Below are 17137 nucleotides of genomic sequence, written 5' to 3'. Positions count from 1 at the left end.
TTTTAAGTATAGGTACTGTGTGGACTACGGACGTGATAATCGTATACTATTATATAATGTGCCACAATGACTTGAAAGTCGGTGAAATTAAAATTGACAGGATGAATCGGGAGACCCTTTTTTTGTAACATTATTAAGCGTTTGATTTTTATCAGCTGTCTCTCTTCCAGTCAGTGGTTTCTCATGCTAATCAGGTTAGGTTAGGCTAACTGCTAAAGGTTAGCCACTAACTTAATGACGTTATATTATCAAATGTTTACCCGTGTCATATTATAACCTTAACAGCATTTATCATAAATCACATTCGGGTAATTTTCTAAAGCTATGGAGTAGATACAAATTACAATTAAACAGTAAATACTATCTGTATAAAAAAAATTCGGAAAACATTAATTAAAATTTGATGTATTTTTTATAAATATTATCCATGTCCTACGCTTTTTTCATACTTATATTATTTAAAAATATCATTTGGTCTAAAAATTACATTATATTGAAATAAATATCAGCATCCCATCGACTAGATTATAGTTCTGGGATTTTGATGTTAATTTTTTCAATATAACATAGTTTTCAGACCACTGTTTTTTTCAACCGTAATGAGTGCCAAGATAGTTCCAGTCGGACGGATTACTAATTAGACCTACTAAGAGCCACTGTGATGTGCGTATCCAAGACCCCCCCCCCCCCCCATCACTACTAATCGAAATATTTTGAATTAAAAATTTTTTCTTGGGTTAATATTTAGCATTTAATAAGCATGTATTTTCAGGGCTGGTCCCGAAACTTTACCTACTTATAATTGTCTACGGGAACGACGACAGCACTTCATAGCGGCACCAACCACCGAAAAATTCCCCAGTGAGCAATCCATTGTCACATATCTAATAACAGTAATAACTAATAACCAATAATTTTTTACATTTTGCTAAGCGATTTTGTTTTAAAACCTCCTGGTGTTTCCGCAATTCTGAAAAATAGAAAATTCTTAAGCGCCAGCACATTGCTCAATCTCCACAATATTGGTATCAAATTGTTGATATGAATTTATACATTTTGCTATGCTTTATTTAGAATTTGCCACCTCTTGGTTTTTCTTGAATTCCGGAAAATAGAGAGTTCCATCTCCATTAAACTTGATTTGATTACCACGAAGAAAAGTACAAGCCTTGTGTGACTGAAGGAGCATATAAATACTTTAGGCATATACTATTAAGTTGTTTCATTCTGTATATTCAACTATTATATAATAATTATTGTATTATTAAAATCATATAATTATTTTATATTTTTATGGATACCTACTTTTAATTTATCTAATACACATATACAAGAATTATATAATTTGTGGCTTGGCGTGGCGCGTTGGCTGCTACCAGTCGCGGAATGCGACTGGGAGTATGTAACGGCCACAACTACTATAGCTCCCGGATGGGTGACCACGGATGGGTAGTTAAAAACCTTAGCACACATACACGTGTTTGCTACCTACCTTACCAACCCTAACAATCATAAAAAAAAACAATCTATCGCACCAACCTTACCCCTACTACAGTAAGTTCATAACCCTTACAACAGCTAATGGCCTTAGTCACCGGGCTTAAGTTCAATGAAGAAAAAAAAAATATATAATTTAACTGTACAGTAAAACTGTTTACTTATGATTTTGCTGCAGGTAGAATTATTTCCGGTAAAAAAATGATTTTTATTATCTATGCCTATTATGCTATTATAGACATTTTAATAATATTATAATTTCAAGTTAAAATAAAAAGATAATTTTTATGCTTGAATATGCAAGTATGTTTTATATTTTTATTTTATAATTGCTAGTACGTATTGTAATGATAAGTATTTAATAAGTAAACAAAGAAGATAGATATATACATTTAAAAAATTTAAATTAAATTGTTGGAAAGTAAATTTAATTTTCCACCGTTCCCTATAATTGGTTTAGAGTTTAACCATTGAAGCATGAGAAATATAAGGTCAGTAACAAACTCCCTTAATTACTTTGTTGAAATATCATTGAATTTCAATAAATTAGAACAATTCATAATTAATTGAAAATTGACATAATATTTTAGTAAGTATTTTATTTTATACTTTTAATGGTTTAAGTTAGAACATTTTATTCACTTACCTAATAGTACCTATATGTAAACAGTACAATATAATTATAATAAATGTACAATAGATTATTATTTCTACAGTGATCTGCTTGCAAAGGTTTTAATTTTCGAAAAAAATATGCGAATATTTTGATAATTGGGGTAATTAAAAAAATGCATAATAATATTTCTTAATAGTTACTGAATGACTGTTATTCAAAATTATTCGCTAGCTTGAGATTTTAAGCAATTTTCAGGTTGTTATTAATTGTTTTTAGAAAAGCTTACTTTATTTTTATTGCAGTAATTTTTGAAGTGTACGAGGTACGGATTGGTGACAAGTATGGAAAAATAAAAAAATATTTCCATTTCTGGGGTAAAATGTAGTTTGTCTCTCTCACTCAATGATGAAACTCGTTTTCTCTATACTCGTATTCCATTTATAGTCTTTATACGTCTCTGGCGACAATTTTCATCTTATAAAACGGTTAATTATGCAGACATATTTCCTGTTAAAACTGGCTGAGTGGCAGCCTAGTTTCTTCTGTAATATGTATAGGTTAGGTAGGTATCCGCATACAAATTATGCTACTCTCGACTTCTCTCTAGCTCTTAAGAATTTAGAATTACAATGAAAAACGATTTATTTACCTTACGTGAACTGTCATGGACGTGGAATGGTGCCAGATGCCCATCTAATTATTTACTTTTCAAAATACACTCTGTAAAAATAAAAATCCCTTTCTCCCAGCCCTTATATACGTATGCACTGAAATATAACGTTAAATCCGTTAGAGAGTGGTATTACATGTATACGGCACAGACGTGTCTAGATATTTATGAAACTGTAAAGAATAGAATGTTATACAGGGTTATTCACCAATCTTATTTTACCCTTAAATAATTAATTTATTCCTATTCTGATTTTTGGTATTTTTAAGTATATACATAAGGACCATATTATCAATTATTTTGATTTATATTTAATACCTTATAACTTATAATAAGTGTCGATTTTTTGTTTTCTAATATAGATATGATTTTTGTTTCGCACCGATTTCTTTTAAGGTTTTCGTTGTCATGGTTACTTATTATCAAAATAATATTCATGGTTCATAGATTTTTCTCGCAGAGGAAAATTATCGAGAAGAGTGCTTTAGTTTTTTAAATAAAAACAATCCTTTTTTGCTTTAAATTATTAAGCATGTGGTTTTATTGCAAATGTTAATATATCTAAAATTAAATTTCACTCTGTAGTTTTTGAGGTATTTTTTATGTGTACAGTAATTATAATTGGCCTTAAAAATGGAGTCCCTTACAAGCATACAAAATATATCTAGTATAGGTTAGGTTAGGACATTTTTAAACATTTTAAAATATTGATACATTAATATTTATTACTTGAAATTTCAAATCATCATAGAGTATAGACTCCTTATTATCTTTTAAATACACTATCGTGGATCTATATTATATCTGATTAACAGTTTACATACAAATATTAAAAATCAGATCAAAAAAATTATTATATAAATTATTTGTAATGCCATTACAGCTGGAGTATCTTTGAATTATATAAAAACCGAAGCATTTGAAAATATTGTCCTCAATCATATTAAATAATTCAAAAATCAGAATTTGAATAAATTCATTGTTGAAATAACAAATGGGTGTGAACATGCTTGACAAATCGCTCTGTATACTTTACAAACAAAGTCCTAAAATACAATATTCCAACTGTTTATTCTCCACTGTACCCATACATAATAAACAATGTTGGGAAATAATTGTTTACACATTTAGTTGCATGCCATTGATCTGATGGAAGGGGGGGGGAGGTATTGTCAATTGGTTTATACACAATGAATATACCTATTCAAACGGACAAATTTTTCGCGTGGCTTAATTTTGACTCAAATAGTTATAAAGTTCTAAACAAAAAAAGTTTCTGAACAGAGTGTACAATGTATTTTGAGTTTTTAATAAAGTTGCCAAAATTTTGTTTACCGTGTAAAAACTTTTGTAAACTTTTCTACATTGTTCTTTCAGGAAAAGTAAATTGTCTAGCTTTATTTTTATGACCTATGCTCTACATGATATTCTTGCAGTGTACTAAATATATACAACTATTATTAGTATTCTAAGTTAAAAAAATTAACAATTTGGGACATGTATATAATACTACGAATAATTATAATCACATTCTTAGAAAAATCTGAGAAAAAAAACATTATTATAATAAATTAAAATTGTTATAATATTATACAGATAAAAATTAAAGATACATAATTATTCACCGTACGTAGTTTTTATGTTAGTATTAAAATAATAATTAATTTAAATACAAAGAGTGTTTTTATGGATCTATTGAGAACTTAATACTTATTCTCGGAAGCATGGATTATTTTTTACTATCAAAGTTCATAAAAATCAAAATTTATGTAACATCGTGAATTATTTATGTATTTAAAGTATTTGGTAATTATTAGTTCATTTTGTATGTAAAACAAAAAACCTTTAAAACTTAAATATTTTACAATAAATAAATTTATAAAAATTTATAATTTTTTTAAAAATTATTGTCTTACTTATTATTTATTGTGTTATTTGATAAATTAACATTGATACGATTACAAGAATATTGACATACGATTTCAAAAAAATATTGAAATTTCGTAATTTTGAATGTATTTGAATGCAATTTATTATTTTGTGTATTGAAAATAGAATTTTTAATAAAAGATTTTTCGAATCACATTCAAACTGTACATCAAGTATCTCTAAAATCCTAATATTTAAAACTACTTATTCTAATAATATCATCTTATGGTAAATTGTACACTGCTCAGAATCGATATTGAATATTATGATTCTTTATTATTGTTTTAAAATGTATATAGAAATAAATAATAATATACAACAAACGCATTCTTAAAAATAAATCTAACTCTTCCTTGTTTTACCTTTTTTTTACATTTTCAACCGGATTTTTCGATTTTATGATAGAAAGTTTTAATATTATTCAAAACGATTTCAAAATAATAATGTTCCAGGCAAAATAGAATTCTCAATATGTTTGTGCATTCCCTTAGGTTCTTCTGTGATTTACAAGCTATGCATGTTTCTCATTTTCGTGGAAATTCCATACCTATATGAAAAATATCTCTACCATATATTATAATATCTAGTTTTCTAATTTTATAAAAATGTTTTACAACGTACCTACCTGATTGACATGTTTTAAGTAAAATGTACACTTAATAGTTTTAAGTAGTTATAACATACTCGTATTATGATTTTTGAAAACGATAGTTTACATATTATATTATGACGTTTGATTATAATATATTACATGGAAAAACTAAAATGTGATATAACCTAAAAATATGAATGTGTATAGTTAGATTTTTTTATAAGAAAATTTAAAATTATTTAATTTTAATCTACTTTCAATATTAAAATTTAAAATACAAGTAAACCAAAATATAAAAACCAATCGTGTAAACTTATTGTAACACTGACTACAGGCTATTACTATATCTCCGTGATGTGTATAATGAATTTGTTTAATGTTTCTACGCGATGCTAAGAAGAAAGTTATGCAATGGATTTGAAAGCCTCACCATGTCTGAACAAATTATATACGCATGTATTTGTATAGTACTTACTACTACCTGTGTGCAGTGCTTAGTAGAGAAGTCTGGATTATGCTTTGGTGGAAGGCACGGGGGCTGATAATTTGTTATATCGCTGCGGCTTAACTATGATCCTTTATTACTTAGAAGTTTGATGTACAGTATTTTAGAATTTTTCCACGTTCGTCTTAAAAATAATAATTTAAATACATAGTCATGTCTTACGCGTAATACGTTAAAAGGGGTCTTAATTTCTTGATAATTCCGGGAGAGCTGTAGCCCACTTCAGTCCCCCCTGGCCACGCCATCACTGGAAGTGCTCTTAAGTCTAACAACGACTAGAAAATAAAACACTTTCTACCTATCTTAAGTACTAAAGCTAAATCTAATGTTTTAGTTTTTGCAAATATTAAATTCTCATATGTGTTTTCTGAAGGCGACGTTTTTAAAATATGAAAACTAATAAGTATTGTATTGGTACCATATAATAACGATAATCAGTAACTTATGTTGTAATATTATAAGACACTTCAAATTCCACGCTCCCTGCTTAATGATGAACCACGAATAAGAAGTCTCAAATGCTATTGTAGCAACGTGAATCCTTATTTTATATTTTCGTGTTGTAAATTATAACCAAATTAAACAAAAATAAATATATTGATATTAACAGGTATCCAGTAATACTCGTAAGCATGTAATACCTACATAATATCAGTTGTCACGAGGTACCTGATCGACTACAAAATAATACATTTTTAAGCTGTTTGATTGATTGACAATATAAATTTTTATATATATACATATTATGATTTGCGATCATTTCTTATGTTCATATTTATTTGCTACGTTGTTTATCTACTTACATTGACATTAGCACTGTGAAACGAACACTAAATTCAGATTTTTCGATTGGATTTGATTGAATATTAACGGCTATTCGATAGAAATACATTTATAAAAATGAAATATAGTATTGGATACTTAGAATAACTGAGTGAGAATTATATAACGGGAATCGTTATACATTCCTGGCGATTATTCAACTGGCAAATATCAATATGAGTGACGTGACAAAAATATTCAACACGTTATATCTAAAGCTTTCGAATTTTTATAAAATATAACGGCCAAATAAATATGAAATGACCTGATATTACATTTACATTTTTGTAAAATTTTCGGCCTTTGTTATACATTATTCTGTCTACGTAACACTAACATTGCCTGTAAATTGAGTGAAGAATATATTTCAATGTACAGTATACGGCAGATGTCGTTGTAATAAAAGATTTTAAATATGATTTTAATACTTTGATACATATAGTATCTTAGTTAAAATCCACTAGATTTAATTTTGTTTTCAGAATATTCACTAAGTGTGTGAAATATATTTGAGTAAATTATCAAAATGTGTATGATGGAAAACCAAAAAATGGGAAATATTTGTATGATACTTGATACCAAGTATAAACTTCTATATTCAGTTATCGTATTTCACCTGTACATCAAAGTTTTGGACAATACCTTACCGACATCTCCAACATATATGCAGTAACTTAGCTATTGAATAGTTCAGTTACATAGCAGGACATTATATAATGTATTTTCAACGGAAAAGTACCTATTGATAAAACTAAAATAGAATATATCATTTCAAATTTTTGGAAGGTTAGAGTGTTAGATTCAGTTTTATATTATGTTTTGTGATTACGCTTTTGCTATAAGTGGGAATTCGTTTTAACTTCATCCTTAGTCAATAATAGTTGATACTATACGTGTATAGTAGTAAATATAATAATCACCATATACAAATTGTAAGGATCTTGTAGCAGGACAAAGCGGTGATAATGGACGAGGACGGGACGTCGGTTGACTACGACTATAGAAAACAAACAGCATGGAAGAGAAGCCATAATATGGTGTATACCCAATTATAGATCCTCAAAACAAAAAACAACAGACTTACAGACTTCCAGAAGCCGAATAACTGTTAGGCAATCGGTACTTTTATAGGTGATTTTCAGGATCAACACTCGAAGACCGCTTTTTACAATTGAAGGTATCGATCTCGTAGAAAAGACTGGTCATATCAACAGCACTTTTGTCTTTCAATCAGTGAACGCCAACGTCTGACAATATCCTCCCCTAAAAAAAAATAGTTTAGTCGTTTTAAAGAACTTAATCATGACATAAAACTTTGACCAGTATCATTGACACTATCACCAACTACCACCCGCAGGAGATATTGCGTTGAATACCTATCATCCAAAACGAAAAATTTGAGTCCAATTGTTACTTTCTAAATAGCCGTTTTTGTGGTTATGGATTTAATATTTTTTTCATAGTAGATGCTAACACAATGATGCCCACCAACGACGAGGATAAATATCTGTAATACCCGCAACGCCATCAACCAGCACGTGATGATACGATTAACGGATCATCGGAATTCAAGAGCTCATTTATCGAAGAACCCCAGTTGATTCTTCAAATCACGCCAAGGTTCAGTGTGTTCTCTATAATATCCATCTACCGCATAATAGTTGGGCGGCTTACCATCCTAAAACATTAACTCTGCCACATAGTTTTGCCTGAATAGGAATTCACGAGGAAACAGATTTAGGAAATTCGTGTAGTTGTGTGATTGTCCGGTGAACGATGGAGAACACTGGAATATATATATATATACTCTGATGACCAACAAGAGAACAAGCCACAGCAACAAACACAATACGAACTTTGGTTTTACTTTTAAAAACTATATAAAATTAGTAATTTCATTGGCATGATTTTAATTTGACATTTAGCTGAAATGTAATAACAATGAATGACAAAAATCTTTTATAAAATAATGTCATATCTTTTTTATTGGGGTAGTCCTTTCATTTTTCTTAAGTGGTATCGTTATAATAGGCACGTGCGGCGGTGGCAAATAATCCAAATACTGATTTGTTTGCTCAAAATTCACATCATCAGAAATACTCGCCTCCGTCGCAATGTAATATAATCTGATGAAAATTCGACGACATTATATTACATAATATATAGGACACAGGTACTTGTCAGTTGTCACGGTGGCGTACAGATTTGCATGCAGCAGCGCGATGCATCCATAAACTCTGAAGTAGCCGAGTCAAGTGGGTGCGGATCACAAGAACTTCGTCCATCAGAATTTAATAAATTCGAATTCCGGTGAGCGGTGGATTGTATGCTAATAATAATATAGTCGGAGGAAGAGATGAGAAGGAGGAGGGTTTTATAATACGTTCGGCAAACTCTGCGTGAAACCGCTGGGTGACAACAGGTGCAGGACGGGACGAGAGCAGCGGTATGGAATTGCAATCGTTGCGCCGACACGCAGTTCGCATTGGGAATATTATTACAACACGCCATACCCACATAATCGTACAACATCTCGTCGAATCTTTTAGCTCAGGTTCAGCTGTATAATAGTCATATGTAGCCATGTAGGTCACGTCGTATCCAAAATGATATACCGGGGACAATCGGATATGGGTGGAGTTCATACTAAAAAATCCCACATGAATGTTTACTGAACTGTGACGTTGAACGTATTACACCACCTACGGACAATATTTTATATATATATTTTTTTTGTATTCCCTTGGCGTTCATCGTCTAGAAACGAGAGTCGAACGGGATAATCTGCAGGTACATATATTAACAGAGATTACAGAGCGGATCACTCGGTGACATTAAATTGCAGTTTTCGAATCGGAAGTCGATCGTTGGTCGGACACGGAGTCGTTGATCCACCCGACCTTTATTGGTTGGAAGGTCGGAAAACGGATGACGCATCGTTCGGGTGACTTACAATGACGACAGGTGAAGACCAGCCGAAGACAACTTACAGTATCTAATAAGAAAATCGTAACGGAAATTAAATGGAGTATTGCAGTTAGCAGTTAGGACATTAAGGTGAGGCTTCGGTTTTTACTTTTCCCCCCGTGCTATATATACTAAACGGTATTAGAGCGATACAGTTTAATCTACATATAAGTAATGGGTTATCTGCGGTAACCTGGCCTTTTTGTCTCTGCACGGGCGATTTAAAAAAACACAAAGCTGCGCATAATATTATATATATACGTTGTGATATTATAATAAGCAGACAACCGACAAGTCTATTACTACGACTTTTATCACTGGCAGAATACTGCACTGCGGTGGGTAGTAGAATTCGGGGTACACACCAGTGAGTTACGAGTTTAACGCCCATTGTAGTCGAAAAAACTAATTAACGGCATAATGTTAATTTCAACTTTTTTTATGAAGTAGGATTAGCTGTTTACGTATATATTGTGTGTGTATATATATACGAAACGGTGTTCTCCGGGTCCAAAAAAAAATCACTTTCGAACATACATACAATATGCACGAGTGTGATATATGACACGATGTGAAATTGTCGATGTTGTTTGTTTGTTAAGGCCGTGGTCGGATGTCACGACTCGCGAGACGATAAGGGCGACGAAGTATATAATATTTACCATCACAATATCAGTGGCGAAAAATAACAACAATAATAAAAGAATTTATTAAATTATACTCAATTAAACCACTTCAAGACACTGCGCGAGGCGTTTGCAGGAATTAAATAAAAAATTTCCACGTGGACGAAGATAAAATATTCTCTTCCATGTACACATCCACTGAAAGGAAATATTTGGACAACGTTTTTCGGAGGGACTTATTACCGAGAAGGCGCGAACATCATACAGGAAATTCATTTTCCTGGCTGAACGAGCCACAATAATAACTTACTACTATTTTATCAACCCACGAGTTCTGACAAATTTCACAAGACTTAAATCATTTAAAAAAATATATCCTATTTACCGGAATTTATAAGTAAATATTTTCAGTTATTTTGCTATGGGTACCTGCTAATGTTAAAAAAAAAACAAAAATATGAAAAATGAAAATTGGTAAAAAATTTAAAATGTATACAACCTATAACTTTGCCATATTGAGATGTTTTGAAAGTGTATGCCAATTGAGGAGTGATTAATAATTTTAAAAATATAGTATAGTATAGTTACAATAAGCTTTTGATACGAAAACAGTAAATGATGACCATGTGACTACTAACACCGTCTCTTCTATTTTTTAACCATCAGAAAAATTAATAATAATATTGACGATGATGATGGCTGCACCGTGCTTGATGGACAGTGGACACAAACGACAACTGCAACGTGTACTTACTCTCGTCAGTCGTCACTGCTCTTTTGATGATTGGTCTGCCATATTCGTAGTAAGTCATTCCTCATCACTCAATATCGGTTAATACTTAGACTCGAAATCCTAAATTCAAGTGATGGTGCAGTGCTCCTCCTGTAATGAGGTATGGACCTACAAGTATATTTTAGGCAAATAACTGTATGTCATAAAAAGTAATAACGGCTATTATTGACTTGGACCAGCAATTTATCGAGCATATTTTCAGCCATGATATCAATAGATTGTTTTTTGTTCGAATATGATCAATGGAGCATACAATTGTTCTGTTCGAAGGGTTAACAATCATACACACATACACACACACGCGCGCACACATGTTTATTATACTCACATAATATATTGTTGTGCTTGTGCAGTATTGGTACCTATAACAAAAAAAGTATCTTGCAAAACGTTTATGATAGAAGTCATCTTTGATATTGTGCTACAAAAATATAATATAAGAGCATATTTGTATACGTGATCAACGCACACCGTCGAGAAAAGTGGGCACGGTAAATAATATACAATATCAAATAATATGATGGTCCTTGTATATTTTCACGTATAGACTTGGACTCGTATACGGGGTGATCCTTTTAACACAGGATACTCATTATTTCAGAAAACACTCGCATTTTTCTAAAATATTTCATCCGAGTAGAAATGTACAGTATAATTTTAAGTCGCTACAAAACAAAAAAATATTTTATACTGTTGTTTATCGTCATCATTTTTGTGTGTTTTACTTTTTCAAATAACACAAAATACATTTTTAATTTCATATTCCAATGGAGAATACGATTCGGAGTATTTCAATCCATTAATATTTTAAGTATTGTGTGGACCATAAATGGACGTTAAATAAGGATCACCCGATATTTTATATTATGCAATATGCACGGCGACAGTACACAATAATATTCATCTGGAGTGCATATGATACAATATTCCCCTGATGTTTTGTATTGAATGTGGCAATATGCGATGTGATAATATAAATATAGAGGTGTACACATAAGATCAGTCGTCACACATGTACGACACACACACACACACACACACACACACACACACACACACACACACACACACACACACACACACACACACACTATACACACACACTATACACATGTATGATATTATACATTGTAAGTACGGCGATTTGTACTATTTGTTATTGTTTGTTTTTTCATCTTCGTCGATCAACACACCTTATACATAAGAACAGTATAATACACTATACAATTCGATCATCTTAACAGTTAAACACAATCGTTTTTAAGGTTTAAACGAATGGAGTGGTGGGCAAACATCTGTTGGGTACCATTACTGTGCCACTACAGCTCGCGGCTCGTCTAAACTTAAATAACTAATTTTCAACACTTGTTCGGAATTCAAATTGTATACATTAAACATTTAGAAATATTCTCTTAAAAATATTCTGCTAGGAAGGCAATCATAAATTCTTAAGTGCCATTTAAAAAAGTAAAACTTAAAAATAAAATATAACGGTAAAAACAATATGGACAAGAATTAGTTGTTTTCAAAAAATATATAAAATGTAATGACTATAAAAAGTATGTAAAAAAAAATATTTTTGCAAAAATGTTTGATATAAAAAGTATTAACTGTTAAAAGCATCACTCTGTATAATATATAGCCTATTCGAAAGAAAATAATATTGTTGTTAATTTTTCACAAGGTTTAATAATGAAATAAATGTGTACATATTAATTAGGTATATAATATGACCCATTTGTTGTGAATAAACAGTATTAAATAATTTTAATTTTCAATTATGTGATCATAAAAATACTGCTTGTAACGACATTGTTTTGATAATTAGCTAATGTATAAAAAAATTGCAATAAGTTAGGTTTTAGAAAATCACCTAAAAGTGGTTTATGTATATTACTGGCATATATTATTCTAGAAAAGTACGCCATACACAAATACTTAATATTTCAAATACTTAAAAATACGAGATAAATTTAAAATCTAAAAATAAATAATGAAAATTGTTTATACAAATTAAGGACTTTGTGATAACGACCACAAGACCGGGGTTATTAATTTAACCGAAGACGCGTTGTACTGCTTCGATATTCACAATAATAAAGTAATAACTAAATAATTATATAGTTCGATAAATGTAATTAGAATTCATTCGAACTTTCATTGTTTATCGTTCTATTCTAGAGTTTGAAAACAACATTTAATTACCTATCCAGTGTTCATTGACTGTTTGCTCAAACATTTTCACAATTTTACTTATTTAATTTTCACTTGCATACCGTTGCGGGTATGCGGACGCATTTAAAAATATCTCCTGTAATTTAGAGATGAAATAATAATAATTGGTCCTAGACTTTCTGGAGCAATCGCAATACAAGTACACATACACACTAATAACACAACAGCTGGCATAAAAGTTCTTTGTCATTTAACCTTTAAAAGTTTGCCACAATAATCACATTGTTAAAATGTACAAAACATGTGTATAGGAAACTAAATAAAAATACTTGCTATTTTGTTTTGTATGCGGACAGCCATGGGGCAGAGGAAAAAGTTTTTACATAATTTAGAGAGAGGACAAAGTAACGGGAGCCCGAGAGACCGTGACGTTTGAATTATGCTCCGGGAGACCCCTACAATAATAATTCGCTGAAAAAAATCAGTGTTGTTCGTTACACTCAGCTGGGTTATTTTTATCATAAAATACTGTCAACTTATGAGAGAAACCGAGCGAGATAAATATGTTATCAAAATTATTATTATGGGCTATGTCTTGAATATAATAATAACGATGATAATGAAATAGTGATATATATTAATATATATGTATAAAAAAAACCCATTTGTGCCACATATTCACGATTCTATAATATTGTATGAAAGAACGCTGCAGAATTCTACACACGGACGGATACTAAGACTCTGTTCGTTATATATTACAGCTGAGGGCATGAGTATTATAAAAGGACACATCGAGGCAAGTTGTATCTCCAAAAGATCTATAAAAAAGTAGATCAGAACACGTGTAACGAGTAAAAATCATTTTTTTTTGTTTTATAACAATCTCAATACTTCAACATCTCAAACCAATGCGTCAACCTCTAATGTCAACGATCAAAATCTGAGTTCAAGTAATATAAATCACTCAAATAAATCTTACCCACAAAGTTACAAAAAAAAATACTCCACTCAAATACTCAATACATAATCCCCGAGCAATATCGACAAAAAAGTATGACAACAAATTGTTTCCTTCGTGGACGAGTTGAAATCCCTTATTAACTCATTAATCTCCTTTTTAACTACAGTTATCAACAAGTCAATATTTAAAAATGACTAACAATATATCTAACTTACTCTAACCTTTTTATACACTCTCCTTGAATGTAAATGGCATAATCGGATAATCCAACAATAAAAAAAAAAAACGATCCAAAAATAAAACTCTTGAACTCAGACTAGATTACTAAATGTTATTACTACTTTTATACATATTGCAGAGTTATTATCACTGGATAATATTATGTCCTCTAATCCTCTTTCGTGTTTTTTTTTTGTTGCCAAGATCAAATTTAATTTTTGTATTTAATTAATATAAATTGCAAAAAAAAAAAAAATAAAGTTAAAAAAAAATCATAATATTATGTCGATAATGCTAATCGGTACTTTACAATAATATTATATCAAGGTTGTTACACTACTAAAACATTCTAAACTGTTGACGATTTTATAATTCGAGTAACACGACGTGTATTCTATTGCAGACTTCATCAAAACCATATATTTATGCGTATAATCTGTTTACACAAAATATTGTGTACCTTGAAGATACTGTGGGTGTAAATGGAAGAATTGACTGTTGAAATAATCAGATAAACGAGCACTTGATTCATCCTTTAGATACACATTACACACGAATACACTGTAGTTATATACAAGTACAGGTATTTGCCAAGCAAGGTCACATCCATTTTTTTCAATTTCATTAATAATGGATTTACTCAAATTAACATTTATATAATTTTAAGTATACTTTAGGACCATGGGTTCAATTATTTAGATTTGTTATACCAATCAAGGAGAGCCCTGTAGTATAAAACTTTTTTTTTTTCAAATGAGAACCAACTTTTATTGCTGTAAATTATTTAACAGATTATTTTGTAAAAATGTTAATGTATCCAAATCAAAATTTGAATCAGTATAGTTACCGAGTTAATTATGTATATATATACTAAGGATAATATCCTTTAAAAATCATTGAACGAAATTATAAAATATAATACATATAATATAATTGGATCTAGTATATTTTATTTACTTAGACACTTTTACGATTTATATTTTAATATTAATTACTTGCGTTTTATAATATTATCATAGTCCCAATATTTTCTTAACCCGCAGACCTATTATTCTCGGTGCACAAAGTTAAAAAACTTAAAAACTACTCGTTTGAATTTCGATTTGAAACTATGTTAAAAATATACGAAAGCAAATATTTTTGACGGTCGTTATGCATTTAATATTTCGATGCATGTGTCAGTTTGACACGTGTTGGCGTGATACTATAATATAATAAGAGTATACAGTAAGTTACAAAACAACACTATATGGACTTACTAATATTCTATTGGGACTTAGGACGTCTCCAGACATATTTTTTCTTCTTGTTATACAGACTTAATATGGATTTGAGGTCCAAATCTCGTCAGGCGTCATATTTTAATGATATAGCGTATCTATAAACTAATAATAAAAACCTTGTCTCCACCTTATATAATTTGGCTGTCATCCTAATGTATTATACTTATATATTATACAAACTGATTTGAAAAAAAATATTATACTCATCGACCCATTCAATTCTGATGTATGAAATATGAAGTATTACTTAAATCACTTTTTCTTGTCAACATATAATTTTTGTATTGTATAGTAATATTGTATTGTGTTTTTAACGACAAGCCATTTTCTTTTCATACTTTCTTACCGTCAAATATTGAAGTAAAATAATATTTTGTTAGGAATTGAAAATTATATACTATACACGAATAGATAAATATTTAAAAGAGAAATAAATAATAGAACTTTTAATACTTAAATAAGAATTAGGATTATAAATCTTAAATTTGCTACCAATCTTATCGTTTTAAATATCATGAAAACTATAAAAATTTGAAATGTATTTAAAAAAAATTGTCATCATTCAGTTCTATAAATAAAACAAAAAAAAATAATAATAATAATAAAAATAATTTGTCGATCATGGAGATGTTCACCAAAATTGTAGCATAATATTATTACTAAGTAGAATATAGAGGTGACAATGGACAAACAGAAAACTCTATTTCACTGCCATACAATTGGGCATAAATTGTCTCAACACCATTCATTAATGCATTAAATATCCATAGTGATTTACGTCGTATAGATGTTATTTCTTTACTTCAAATTAGGTTTCCTTCTTGAAATACTTGATGCACAGACGTAATTTAAATAAATTGATTACCCTTTCAAAAATATGTCATTTACCTACCACCATACAGTATAACGACATTAGTTAAGCGTTAATTCCCGACAAGCCCACAATTTTCACAAATAATCGTATCGATCATTTATATTATGCACTTATTTATTGAGCATTTATTATGAGATTCAAAGATGACAGATATATTTTGTTAGATTTGTCTTCTTTTTTGGATTGATATTGAATGAATAATTTTTGATTAATATAATAACAAGTATAATTTATGAGTAACTGTATTATAGCATTAATAAACGTCTTTGGAATACGTATCAATAAATAAAGCGAGTTGCACGTTTACCTTCATTGTATTATTACTAGCAAGTTCGATTTTAAATAGCTTATCTGAATCAAATCTAGTGCCATACATTTTTAAATATATAATTTCATTATACTTATAAATATCTTTTTTTTTCGTAAAATATTTAAATTAGTTAATATTAAATAGGTAATTAAATAAATAATTCTAACGTTAACTAAATACATAATTGTATTATCTTAGTGATATTTTTATAAGTTCCAAGCGAGCAAGTATTTGTTTCATTAAATGTGTAGTCTACAGAATTGTGTGTACAGTGTTATGAGCAATTAACATTGGG

Source organism: Myzus persicae, unplaced genomic scaffold (assembly GCF_001856785.1).
Source record: "Myzus persicae strain clone G006 unplaced genomic scaffold, MPER_G0061.0, whole genome shotgun sequence".
Lineage (NCBI taxonomy): Eukaryota > Metazoa > Arthropoda > Insecta > Hemiptera > Aphididae > Myzus > Myzus persicae.
The sequence above is the reverse complement of the archived record's forward strand: the minus strand, read 5'-3'. Positions refer to the sequence as shown.